The sequence below is a fragment of the Suncus etruscus genome, chromosome 3, assembly GCF_024139225.1.
Source record: "Suncus etruscus isolate mSunEtr1 chromosome 3, mSunEtr1.pri.cur, whole genome shotgun sequence".
Taxonomy (NCBI): Eukaryota; Metazoa; Chordata; class Mammalia; order Eulipotyphla; family Soricidae; genus Suncus; species Suncus etruscus.
In genome coordinates, this window is record NC_064850.1 from 117,396,306 (window position 1) to 117,410,621 (window position 14,316).

The 14,316-nt window shown below is 36.1% G+C and overlaps 1 non-coding gene across 1 annotated transcript; it reads right to left on the reverse strand.

Annotated features, from left to right (window-relative positions):
• Positions 1-8,102: 8,102 nt before the first annotated feature.
• LOC126005257 (small nucleolar RNA SNORA51) lies at positions 8,103-8,228 on the reverse strand. Its single transcript, XR_007494421.1, has one exon. It is a non-coding gene; the product is annotated as a small nucleolar RNA SNORA51 (small nucleolar RNA).
• Positions 8,229-14,316: the final 6,088 nt, after the last annotated feature.

Sequence of the window (14,316 nt, forward strand, 5' to 3'; positions counted from 1 at the left end):
TCCAAATTCCATAGCTAACTATAAAGACACACTGCAACCAGATCTTGACGCTCCACTCTGGCTTCACTTCTCAATGCTTTTAATTTTCTCTATACTCAATAACATTATCTCATGCCTTTGTCTGCAGCACTTTCTTTTCTGTGATCTTGCTATCCTCTTTTATGCTCATGCCTTTACTTATCTTTCTCTCAATGCTAAAACTATTTCTTTTCTAATTTATGACAACATCTATTTGTTTTTTAAGATATGACTCAAACAACAGGACTTTCAAAAGTGTTTGATCCTTTGTGGAGAAACCAACTATGTGTGTAAAGAAGGTAGGTGCTATGTTCTGAGATATTCTGTTACTACAAGTATTGTTTAAAATTCATGCTCAAAATACTAAAGAGATACCTTATTCATTTGGAAATTCCAGTTCCTTCATTTGATTAGTTTTTAGACAATTTAAATCTAGTAAATTACCTCATATTTGCAAGGCAGAACCAAAATATGAACTGGACACAAAGAAATCATTTTAATTTCTCCTTTAAGATATTGGACAACACAAATATAGATAACCACTTTATTGTTCACATTTTAAAAGCTTATTAAAATATAACAGTGACATAAATTAAGTAATAAATAAAATAAATAGTGAAATATCTGGATTCCAGGAAAAGCAATAACTTCAAATGATGGCTTCAGTTGTAAATGAGACCCTACCCTTGGCTTTTAACACCTAAAAAGGAGATTAACAATTTTGTTTTGTTTTTGTCTTGAAGCCACACTTGGTGATACTACAGGGTTACTTCTGGCCTATACCCAGGAATCACTTTGGTGATGCTCTGGGGACCATATGGAATCCTAGAGCTCAAACTTGCATCAGCCATGTGTAAGGCAAGTGCCTACCTGCTGTACTATCTTTCAGGTGCTGAGTTTAATTAGTTTAAAGAATGTAAGATGAAGTCTTACATTCAGAAAAGGTAAGAAGATGAAATTAAATCCTCTGTACAAGATGAATAAATAGTAATAAGGTAAAATTCTAAAAAAGCTTCCTTACAAAAATTTAGCATTAAAGTCACCATCAGAGAGACTGTGGTTAAAGGAGGCAAAATTAAGAGAATGAGCCTGGGCCCAGGTCTGTCAGATACTTAAGGATTCTGATGGAAGGAATATCTCATCTGGAACGGTATTCCATTTGGTCCAGGGTATCCCATTTGTTTCATAAGCGCAGCAAGAGTGAGAAAATGCTACTTGAATGGAGACCCATGACAAGAAATTAATATAAAATAGGGTGGACACAGTGAAGACCTGAAAAGAGTCTACCCAGTATTTGGAGGGAGAGTGTCTTTATTGTATGTCTCTGATATGTTTAAAAGGGAAGGCTTCTGTTTTTTACAGATTAATTCTGGGAAGTGGAAGTGGGTGCACATGAAATGGATAGCAAATTCTGGGAAGGGAGTGTGTTGTATATAAAAAGTTCTGAGTCGATCATGTGAAAGAAAAGAAATGTATATCAAATAATTTGAGCTTATCCCAGGAAAAGAGTAAGAATGCATTTCTAGGAATTTGAGTGGTTAAAGATGAAGAAAATCTCTTGCTGGGCCAACTAACTCTGTGGGGCGGGGATGTCTAAGTTAGTTCTAGGAACTTAGATGGAGTAATAGTGGGGACTCCTGAATCTCCTAGGCTCAGCTGATTGCGCTAACCAGGACAGTCTCAGCCTATCAGGAATTTTAGATATGGGAATTAAAGTAGGCATCTTGTTTTAGATTATTTATGCTAACCCACTTTATTTCCGCTCAAATAAATATTGAGCCTCAATAAAATCTTTTGAAAGGAAAAAGGGCAAAACTGAATCTTCTGCAGCTACATCCTGAGGAAAAGGAGGCAAAGTCAGAAGAATGGGCCTGAGCCCAGGTCTGTCAGATACTTGAGGATACTGATGGAAAGAATATCTCATCTGGTCCAGTATTTCAGCTGGTCCAGAGTATCCTATTTGTTTCATGAGTGCAGCAAGAATGGAAAAGGTTGCATTTCTTTTTCTTTCTTTCTTTTTTTTGGGGGGTGGGAGGGTTTGTGGACTATACCCGTTTGATACTCAGGGGTTACTCCTGGCTAAGTGCTCAGAGATCGCCCCTAGTTTGGGGGGGGACCATATGGAATGCCGGGGGATTGAACCGCAGTCCTTTCTTGGCTAGTGCTTGCAAGGCAGACACCTTACCTAAAGCGCCACCTCACCGGCCCCAAGGTTGCATTTCTGTAGGTTATTACCACCTGGGACTTGACTTGCTCTAAATGAGAAAAAATTAAACAAGATCCAAAGAGGATGAGAAAGACTGTATCTAGAAATCTCAGAAAACAAAGGAGCCAAGACAGCCACTGGAGATGGGAAAATTTATTTGCAATGTAGTCACTGAATTTGAAATTGTATCATGGAGTAAAGAAGTATATTAGACATAGCCAAAGAGAAAATTAGTGGACTAGAAGATAATGTTTAGTTACAATGTACACTTAAGAATAATTTCAGAAGGGTCAATAAAATAGAACATTTGAGGAAAATAACATTTAAAGAGATACTGCGTAAGCAAGATCCAGAGTTAGAAAAGAAATCAGAAACCAAAGGCAAGTTATCTAAGCAAAAGTAGTAGTGACTGTTTAATTGATTGCAGACTTAATGAAAAGATGAAAACATTATCATATCTTCTAAGTTCTGAGGCAAAATAACCACTCATTGAAGAACTTAAACCCAGTAAAATGATCATTAAACAATGAGAACAAAATAAAGACTTTTTGAATAAGTATTGTTATTTATTACTCATAGACAGACAACAACAAACACTACAAACTTATTTCAGAACAAGGGAGATGGTTTTCAGAAAAGAGGATGGAATGCAGATACAATAAACTTATGTCAAGTATGCATGCTAAAAATTTAATGTTAACCTTTAAAACAATAGATGCCAAATGTTTCACTTTTCCAGTGCTTCTGTAAACATTTCTAGAGGGAGGATGGAATGTGTGAAGCAGCATAAATATATCTGGGCTGAGTTTCCAGCTGTGGAACTTTATTCAATTACTTATTTCTTTACAAAACAAGGTTATTCTAGATATTGAATTGTCCTAAGACCTTGTATAATGTGATTTTATTATCTGAAATCATTAATTAAACAAAGATTAACCTTGTCTAAAAAATAATACCTTAGAATCACAGATACTCAAGATGATAAATAACCATAAAGGTTATCTAGTCCAAATTTCTCTTGATATCTTCATCTCCTCTTTAGTATCAATTGCATTTCAATCTTGAGTATTTATTTGACATAGACCAAATTTCAATTTTATTCTCAATCTAGTCCTAATTGTTGGTTTCATATAATGGAAGGATGGAGGTGGGAAAATTGTCATGAGGCCTTTTCCCAAAAAAAAATAAATGAATTTTCATTTGAAAGTTAAATTAGATATTTTTGGCTAGTGGATCAGAGTATATTTGGTAAAGCCATATTATAGTCTAATAAATTATTTTCACATTTACAAGATTTTATTTTAACTAAATATAATTTATTAATACTGTGATTAACTTTAATAACTTGGTATGTGGATGGATGAGAAATGTCAGCCCTTGAAAACCTAAAGGAATCAAAGCCCTAAGAATTCATTCTACCATCTGTATTCCAATGTCTTCTGACAAAGTCGGTAGAGCCTGTAGAAAAGTATTTACACTGCAGTATGAGAGGGAAAATCTTCTTTCTTTAGATGCTCAGAGATCAAGATATAGCACAAGGGAGTTTTTATAGTGAACAGAAATTTTAGAAACAGTCAGGCAAATGAAAAGTCATAAAGGCTTTTTAAAATGTTGCATAAAGCACATACTTTGCATAAAGACTTTTTAAAATATGAACACATGAGAAGAAGAGATCCCAAGAATTACCCAAAATTTTCTGACTTGCACAATTTCAATTGGTCATACTTAAAAAAGAAGTGCTTTATATCTTCTTAAGCCAATTAGAATCTTTATTTTTTAATATTTCTTACAAGTGAAGAGGAATAAGAATTTAATATCTGATACTGTATCCTATAATATCACAGTCATTTGGTCTGATATTTATGAAATATATAATTGATTAAACACAACTGGTGAACAATAATAGGTTCTTGATTGTTATTTTTCTTTGATTGTTAAAATATTCCTTCCAAGTCCAATTGAGTTGCTTCTTACTCATAGCTGTAACAGAAAGTTAGTTTTGGAATGCTGTGAAATTTCATTTCAGGTATCATGTCTACATCTTTTTACAATCAGTAAATTAGTTTTTGAAAACTCAAAAGACTAAATCCTTCATTGTTACCTGTTGTAGTCTATCAATATGTTACCTTGCACTACCAGGAAACATCAGAATTATGTGGACCTGGTCTAAACCTAGAAGTCAGAAGTTTGGGTACAAATTTCAGCCCTTGAACTTGCTTAACTATGGGAAAAGCCATGCTCTGTGTCTAACTTCCTGTTTAAAAGGATAATAACACACAAAGTTTTAAAGGAATTTGTATACCTGTGCATAAAAATCTAACATGTGTACAATACATGAATGTATATATGCTACTAATTTGTATGCACATATAATTATATCACTATAGAAATATTATTTATATCTATATTAGTATATGTATAACAAGTCATTGTAGATCATTGTAGGCAAAGATATTTATAGGTTATCTCAAAATTGATAATCTTTCTGCGCTCAGAAATTGCTCCTGGCTTGGGGGACCATATGGGATGCCAGGGGATCCAACTGCAGTCCGTCTTAAGCAAACGCCTTACAACTTGCACCACCGCTCCAGCATAAAAAGATAATTTTTTACATGACATGGCAAAAAAAAGCAAAGTGAGATTCCTATTTTAGAACTATTACTTATTTTGATCATTCTCTTTGGGGCTTTTACCACCATATCAGAGATAGAAAGGAATTTTCAATCTCATTATTTCAGCCGTTCTCAAAAGGATTTTTTCCTGTTGGCAAAGAGACATGAAAAGACTATCTTTGATGTTTTCCCATAGATCTGTTTTTTCCTTTAGCTTTACTCTCTTATGGGAAGCAGCCTGAGAGCCTTTTATTCATCACATCATTTTTCAAACACAGAAGAAATGTCACTACATTTTTCAAGAATGTAGGGGGGGAATAGGTTCCTTTTCCTAAGAGATGATATTAATACATATGGATAATGATATTAATTTTATTTTTGCAGGTGGGGGGAGTTTTTCCAGCTATTGAAAACTTATGCCATGACTAATATGACATCATTTGGTCCCTCACAAAGTCAGCTCTCCTATCAACTTAGGGAGAGACAGCTGTGAGAGAGGAAAACTCTCTACAACCATTAAATGTAGGCTCACTTTTGTTCTTGAAACTACCATGAAGAGGGTTGGAAGTTAGTCTTTAGGACCCATTATCTCTGAGATTTCTCATTATGAAAATAGCTAATGACTTTAAATGAAAGAAGCATGAAGGATTTACTAATTTATTTTAGAAGATTTGTTTAATGCATAGATGTCAACAGCTGACAGTACTCTTGAGGAATCTGCTTTATACCAGCCACTGCCAATGTGAGCTCCAGACTTAAGATCCATCTCAAAAAGACCTGGAAAGACAGAAATAATGCAAAATCAAGAGAGTTTATTCCAGCATGTTGGGGATGCACCACTTGAAGGTAGTGATTTCAAAGGAATTTGCAAGCCCTTTTATAAGGTTGCTTGGGCGTCAAGCTAGGGGTAAACTATAGGTTCTTAGTACATATTGCATCAACCAGGTTTAAACTGGTTGACTGGAGTAATGGAGGCAGGACTTGGACACCCAGAAACCTTCTGGTGCAGTTGAATAAGATTTATTACCCGGATTCCATTTGGGTACATGCAGGTCCCTAGATGGAGTTAGATTCCTTAGTTTATCCAATTGTCCTGGTACATGACCTTGAAGTTCCTGGAACTGGTTGTCTTTCTGGGCCTTTTTCCTGTCCTCTGTACCTTAAGCCTGAAACAAAGCAAGGTTACAGAAGCGAAACAGGAACAGTAAATTCTAAACTTACATTCTAATATTCAAACTTACATCCAACATGGGAACCTAACATCCAACATGGGAGCCAATGATATATTGTAGAAAGTCACTTCCCTAAGGGTCTCAATCAGTTCACATTTTCTTCCTCTTATTCTCAAATTTTCTGTTGCAGTAACATTGGATTATGTACCTAATTGGTCTCAAGTATAGAATATTATAGTTTGGTATATGAATACAATTCTTTGTGTTCTCTACTAAATTTTTGGCTTCCATTCACCTCCATATGATTGGCTTCCATACACCTCCATATAATTGATATCCTATCATTTTACTGATTGGCCAACTCCCATTCCCCTTTCAATTTATATAAAAAAACAATTTTACTTCCCTTCCACCCATATGAGTCATATTCAAAGAATGAATGTAATCATAATTTGGAAGAAAGAAAAGGAAACTTCTGTTCATAAGCATATGATTGGGGATGCCCCAGGATGTCTAAAGGCTAGATGGCACCATGGACATCAGGCTCAACATGCTATGATACATTTTTTTCTGAAGAGACTTTTTTTTTTTAATCTTTTCCTTTTAGAGTCAGGCAGCTCTGCCTGTTTAGGAATCTTCTGTGATGCTTCTTATTCTTCCACGGTGGTCTTCAACGCTAGCTGATCAGATTTCCATCTCACTTAGCGAGCACTCAACAGGGAGTGAGCTGGGAAATAAGACACAGACTTGACCATGCCACAGCTCTAGTAAAAGGAAGAGGGAGGAAATCAAAGGCCCAGAGGACCTGCATTAGCTATGCTCCCCTACCCTGGTCACCAGTGATAAGTGACAATGGGCGGAATCACACCATTTCCTGGGGTCTGAGGGAGACTAGAAAGGCAGGGGTCAGAGGGGCCTTGTAAGTGCTTTCTCATGCCTCTCAAATTTCCCTAATGATCCATTTTCCTCACATACACTTGGTATTTTAGGGCAGGAATGTCTTCTCATGCATATTTTTAAAAAGAGGTGTGAGAGCTCAAATTTCACTTTTCCCTTTTTGCTTAAAGTTCACCTGGACTCTGGACAGGTCTAGTCTTGCTGTTTCTTCATGAGCAACAGGCAGCTTAAGTTTCCCACTTACTGCAAGAATTTGAGCTTTGGATTTTAGCCTGGAAGGAGGAGACAAGGTTTTGGCTGGAGAACTAAGTCATTGAGGTGGGTCCACTGGGCCAAGGACAGGGGTATATGCTCAGAAAGCCAAACAAGGACAAACTGAAAAGAAGGGGAACAATTTTAGAAGTGAGAGTGGGTGGAGATGATTTCAGATAGTCACTGCTATGAAGTTCACAATAGCAATGCAATTCAAATAGCTCCAGCATAGTGACTGCAAATGGTCCTTCACATACTCCAGTTACCTTGTCTGCACTTGTTAGGTTAAGGCAGATGCAGGTTATTCACACAAATCCACTCAGCACATCATGCCAATAGGAAATCATGCCAAATGATGTTTCTAGAGGTCAGAGAAAGACCTTGATGTGGGACTGGAGCAATAGCATAGTGAGCAGAGTGTTGTCTTGCATGCAGTTGACCTGGGTTCAACCCCAGGCATTCCATATGATATCCTGAACCTGCCAGGAATGATTTCTGAGTGCAGAGCCAGGAGTAACCTCTGTGCACACAAGATGGGTGGAGGGAAGAGAGATCTTGATGGGCAGCTGCCTCTTGAAACAAGTGTCCTCTGTAACATAAGAGGGAAGTGAGATGTCAAACAGGACAGAAGAGCTCTACTTGTATACTGAGTGCCCTGCATGTACCTTTGAAACAGTCAATGGAAGGTAAGCATTGCATAAACAGAGTGATACAGTTCTTAGGGATAGGAAGAAAGGCTCCCAAAGTTTGTTCTTCAAGAAGGCTCTCATAGGATCACTTTAAGATATGAATAAATTCTGGAAATGGTTTCGTAAGTTCCATAATAAATGCACTGTTGCAGATAACCAACCTTTAGTTTCTAGATACCAGTAAGTACCCCCTAGAAAACATATATTAAAGGTGTTAATTTTCATAAAGAAAAAATCAAGCATAGAAAAAAGGTACTTTTGTCCCCCAATTCATAATACAGACCAGACAAAGGGCCTGTGTTGAGGTGTATATGAGGTGCATGTACTGTACCTCCTCTTTCTATATAGTCAGTGTAAAGAACACAGCCTGTGGAAAGAATTATCTTTTCTTTTATTTTTTTGATTTTTAATATATATATATATATATAAATATATATAATCCTTCACCTGTGCAACATTCCCATGACCAATATCCCAAGTGTCCTTCCTCCCCACCCCACATCGGCCTGTACTCTAGACAGGCTTTCTACTTCCCTCATTCAGTCACATTTTGTTATGATAGTTCTCAGTGTAATTATTTCTGTGACTGCACTAAGCGATCCCTGTGATGAGCTTCATGTCGGGAGCTGGATCCTCCAGCCCTCCTCTATTTTGTCCCTGAGAATCATTACACAAATATTTTTCATTTTTCTCAAAACCCATAGATGAGGAAGACCATTCTGTTTTTATCTCTCTCCCTCTGACTTATTTCTCTCAGCATAATAGATTCCATATACATCCATGTATAGGAAAATTTCATGACTTCATCTCTTCTGATGGCTGCATAATATTCCATTGTGTATATGTACCATAGTTTCTTTAACCATTCATCTATTAAGGGGCATCTAGGCTGTTTCCAGAGTCTGGCTATTGTAAATAATGCTGCTATGAATATAGGTGTGAGAAAGGGATTTTTGTATTGTATTTTGTGTTCCTAGGATATATCCCTAGGAGTGGTATAGCTGGATCATATGGGAGCTCAACTTCCAGCTTTTGGAGAAATCTTCATATCACTTTCCACAAAGGTTGGACCAGACTACATTCCCACCAACAGTGAATAAGAGTTCCTTTCTCTCCACATCCCCACCAGCACTGCTTGTTTTCCTTCTTTGTGATGTGTGCCAATCTCTATGGCGTGAAGATGGTACCTCATAGTTGTTTTGATTTGCATCTCCCTGATGATTAGTGATGTGGAGCATTTTTTTCATGTGCCTTTTAGGCATTTGTATTTCTTTTTTGTCAAAGTGTCTGTTTATTTCTTCTCATTTTTTGATGGGGTTAGATGTTTTTTTTCTTGTAAAGTTCTGTCAGTGCCTTTTATATTTTGGATATACTTCGATATACAGATTTAATGTGATCCCTCTAAAGATACCCATAACATTTTTTAAAGAAGTGGATCAAACATTTCTGAAATTCATTTGGAACAATAAACAACCACGAATAGCTAAAGCAATACTTGGGAAAAGGAATATGGGAGGTATTACTTGCCCTAACTTTAAACTGTATTACAAAGCCATAGTTATTAAACAGCATGGTATTGGAATAAAGATCAGTGAAACAGGCTTGAGTAATCAATGTTCCCCAGATATACTGTCACCTAGTTTTTGATAAAGGTACAAGAAATTCTAAATGAAACAGGGAAGACATCTTCAATAAGTGTTGTTGGCACAACTGGCTAGCCACTTGTAAAAAAGCGACTTTAGACCTCCACTTAGCATCATGTACAAAGGTAAAATACAAATGGATTAAAGACCTAGGTATCAGACCTGAAACCATAAAGTATATAGAACAACATATAGGTCTAACACTCCATGACATTGACACTAAAGGTATCTTTAAAGAGGAAACGGTACTCTCCAAACAAGTGAAAGCAGAAATAAATAAATGGGACTATATTAAGCTGAGAAGCTTCTGCACCTCAAAGGAAATAGTGCCCAGAATACAAGAGCCACCCACTGAGTGGGAGAAACTATTCACTCAATACCCATCAGATAAGGGGTTAATATCTGGAAAAGGTATTTTAATATACAAGATATATATAAAATAATTATATAGCAAGTTCTATATATAGTATATATACCTATACTATATATGTATATATTATGTATTGTATGTTTATGCACTAATATATAATATATATAAACTTACTTGAAAATATATTAATATACTATGTATTATATATGTAAACATGCAGGTGTTTATATATTATATTGCATATATTAATATATTACACATAAGTATATACACACCACATACACATATAGCCCCTAAGTGATTTTTCACTTCTTTAAGGTCTGATCTTTTAACTTTTAGAAAATATTTTTAATACCCTATGACACTAGTGCTAAGTTGATATTTCCTAGCTAAACTCTTAAGACTCATCACTCAAGTGGGAGGGATTCCTCTGGTTAGCTCTTGGTGGATTGGCCTATTTCTTTATACGAAAAAATTCAGTCTTTTTTTTTTTTCAGGACTCAGATATAGCCTCCTTTTTTCTTGAGCTCAAAGCCATAGATCAGTGCCATATTCCACACTCAAGAAACCTGCCAGGAAGAGTAGTGTTTCAGACACTACAGCTTCAGAGCTAAGAAAGTCAGATCTTTGCAGAGCCACTGTGATTCTTTGGATCTTAAGTAAATCATTTGTACACAAAAATGTTATCTAAGGAAACTTCAATTATTTTTTGGGGGGTCACACCTGGCAGCACTGAGGGGTTACTCCTCACTCTACATTCAGAAATAGCTCCTGGCAGGATCGGGGGACAATATGGGATGCTGGGATTCTAACCACAGTCCTTCTGCAGGCAAGGCAAATGCCCTACCTCCATGCTATCTCTCCAGCCCCCGGAAACTTCAATTATTAAAGCATCATAAATGAAATAATAGTAAAATCTGTCACAGAAAAAGAAAATGCTTAAGGGAATCAATGAGACTGAACCTTAAGGTGGGGCCCACTGAGACTAGGTGGCATTGAAGGTGGGAGAACTTGACCTTGGTTTAAAGGATACTAGACTGTGTAAGTCAGACAAGCTTAAAAGATATGAACATAAGTGAGCCAATTGTGAACCAAAGTAGATAGATGGGAATGAATAAACTGATATATAGATAGATCTAGAACAATAATCAATAAACATGAAGTGTGTAGTGGGCCCTGTTTAACAAGTTTTGAAATGTAGTCCCTAGAGCTTGACGCTGGAGATTTGGAACAGGAGCTGTAAATAGTTATGGGTATGGTACACAAGGGGAACCTTAGAATTGCATGGTGTATTTATTTTCTTCTCAGTGGTGCTGATGATAATTTTTCCTGAAATGGTAAGTAATACTCTTCAAGGAGGAGGCTGCCCAAGAAGTGACTCAGTATATCAGAATAATTCTCTTACCTAGGAAGCAAAGGATTTCTTAAGGTGTACAAGAATTGCGGTAGATCATGAACAGGATGCAAGCTAAGACTGGCCCAGTAGCTGGGGCAGCAGGTCATAGAGGAAGACAGAAGGCTGTAGAGTGACCTTGAATAAATGTTTGGGAACTTAGAAGTTCCCTGGAGGGCTAATGACAAGCCATTACTTTGCAGCCATGATAAGCAGTATGACATTACAAACCATAGATGGAGATGAACCATAAAACCCTGATAAGATAGATGGCTGGGGAAGCTAGAGCAACCAGGCTGAGGAGGAGAGTAATGGCTTTATGAGGAAAAAATAACAGGACTGAAAGAGCAGACCCTGAGATTGCATTACTGAAGCCAAAATCCTGAAGATGAAAATAGGAAAAGCAACAAGAAGCAGAGTCTAAACGCAAGCAGGAAAACCAAGTGACCAGAGGATGGTGAAGGATTTATATGTAGTTACAACTTCTACTTGAGTAGACAGGGTGGTCATCTCAGGAGGGATTTGTTGGCATCCTGTCTCGCTTCTTTACCAAAAGGATAATTGTTTTTTTTTTTAATTTTCAAACACCAGAGGCTATCTTAAGCATACAATGCACATCCTAAATTTAATAATGGTCCAAAGAACATATCTATTTCTCACATGGCATGCTCAAAAGTTTTTTTATCACAACCAAGAATAGGGATCTTGATTCTAATCCCTAGAAGAAAACCATGCACAATAAATTTTACATATTAGCTTTTATTTATACAAATAATCCTTTGTTATAGTTTAAATTTTAAACACTAGGTAATACATATGTATAGACTTATCTGCATACAGATATACATCATACACGACTTAACTGTATGTAACTCACATTACAGAAATAGTCAAAAAGAACCATTAATACTGTTCAATTTTCACATATTCTGCCTCTACTATTTTATTTTTCTAGGTAATTACTATAAGTACATAGTGACTGATATGCAAAATTTTAAAAAGTAATATGTCTTCAAAACTTTCATAATAATAGATTTAATTTTTGTTTTAAAGTGTTTCTACATTTCATTCCTTTCAGAAATGCTGATTTAATTTTGAATTAAGAACACCATGTAATTAACATTTTATACTCAAATATAAAATTTTATTTCTTACTTTCATCATCAAATACAGTGATATTACTTTATACACTAACCTGATTATAAAAGTAATATAAACTATTATTTTAATCACTAGATGCCCACCCCTTATTGAGGATAAAATAAAAAATGTATGATTAAAAAATATGTGGTTTGATGGTAGCAAGTACCTGTATAACATCTTATAGTTTTAGGTATTTGGAAGTGCTTTACAGATAATGACCACTTTAATCTTCACTGCATTCTATGAGATAGTTAAAATCCCTTTTATAGAAGAGGCCATGAGAAATGGGAAAAGCTAAATTTCTTGGCCAGGCTGTCAAACTTGATATAAGCAACAGCTCTGCAAATCATACTCATGGTGGCATGCCTAATGCGTTCATTCTCTTACCCACTCCACTTACTTTTACCTTAGGCTGCCTTTACTAAGAGGGTGCACCTTGACAATGCCTGGTGTATACCAGGGCTACTCATGATGGGCTTTGAAAGCTTTGAGGTGCTGGGGATTGACCTTGGGTCTCACATAATTAAGGCATATCTTCCACCACTTGAGCCACATCCCAGATCCTTCAAATAAACTATTTAAAGTTCCTAAGTAAAATTTCTTAAACATCCACATGACTGGAGACCATTTTTGCTCTTGGTGGGAGCAACTGTTATTCTTTAACACTTCAGAGTATAGAATGAATCCTGTTAATGAGTTAATGTTTCCAGACTAGCTCTATGACATATTTTCTAATATTTTCATCTGCTGTTAGCATAACATTATTAAATAAAATGAGTAGAAATTTAGCCAGAGTGATAGATAAAATAATGTCTAGATCTCAAACAGTTTCTCCTGATATTTCCTCCATCAAGACAAAACAATTTGAGAAGAAGATACTGTCACTGAAACCACTACATTTATTTTCACTTGATTTTTTTCAATACACCACATATCATAAGCAAGATTTCTGAAGATTACTACAAATATAAGGTACTGGGTAATGCATGCATAAAAGTTTCTACTGTTCATAAATTGTCAAAATATGCCCATCCTGTGTTGACGATCAAGAGATTTCTGTTTGTCCTTAGCTTGTTGTTGGACAACAAGTGTAATTGCATACAAAATCTGAGAATGTATAAGACCTCCTTCAAGCTCACTGCATGTAGAATTTTATTAAAGATTCTTTCCTTTTGCCCACTGCCAAGAGAATAGTACAATATATGGTGAGAGAGAATAGTGAAAATTCATTTCAATACAGAGTCCACAACACTTTTTATTAATATCTTTATTTAAACACCTTGACTACAAATATGATTGTAGTTGTGTTTCAATCATGAAAAGAACACCCCACCTTCACTAGTGCAACATTCCCACCACCAATGTCCCAAATCTTCCTCCTCCCCACCCCACCCCCACCTGTACTCTAGACAGGCTTTCCAGTTCCTTCTATCATTCACATCGTTATGATAGTTCTCAGTGTAGTTTTTCTCTAACTGAACTCTCTCTCTTCGTGTCATGAGCTGGACCTTCCAGCCCTCCTCTTTTTATCTATGATAATTTTTGAAAAAGCTTCTTTTATTTTTCTTAAAACCAATATATGAGACTGTTCTGTGTCTATCTCTCTCCCTCTAACTTATTTCACTTATCATAATAGATTCCATGTACATCCATGTATAGGAAAATTTCATGACTTCATATCTCCTGACAGCTGCATAATATTCCATTGTGTATATGTACCACAGTTTCTTTAGCCATTCATCTGCTGAAGGGCATCTTGGTTGTTTCCAGAGTCTGGCTATTGTAAATAGTGCTGCAATAAATATTGGTGTGAGAAAGAGATTTTTGTATTGTATTTTTGTGTTCCTAGGGTATATCCCTAGGAGTAGTATAGCTGGATCATATGGGGGCTCAATTTCCAGGTTTTGGAGGAATTTCCATA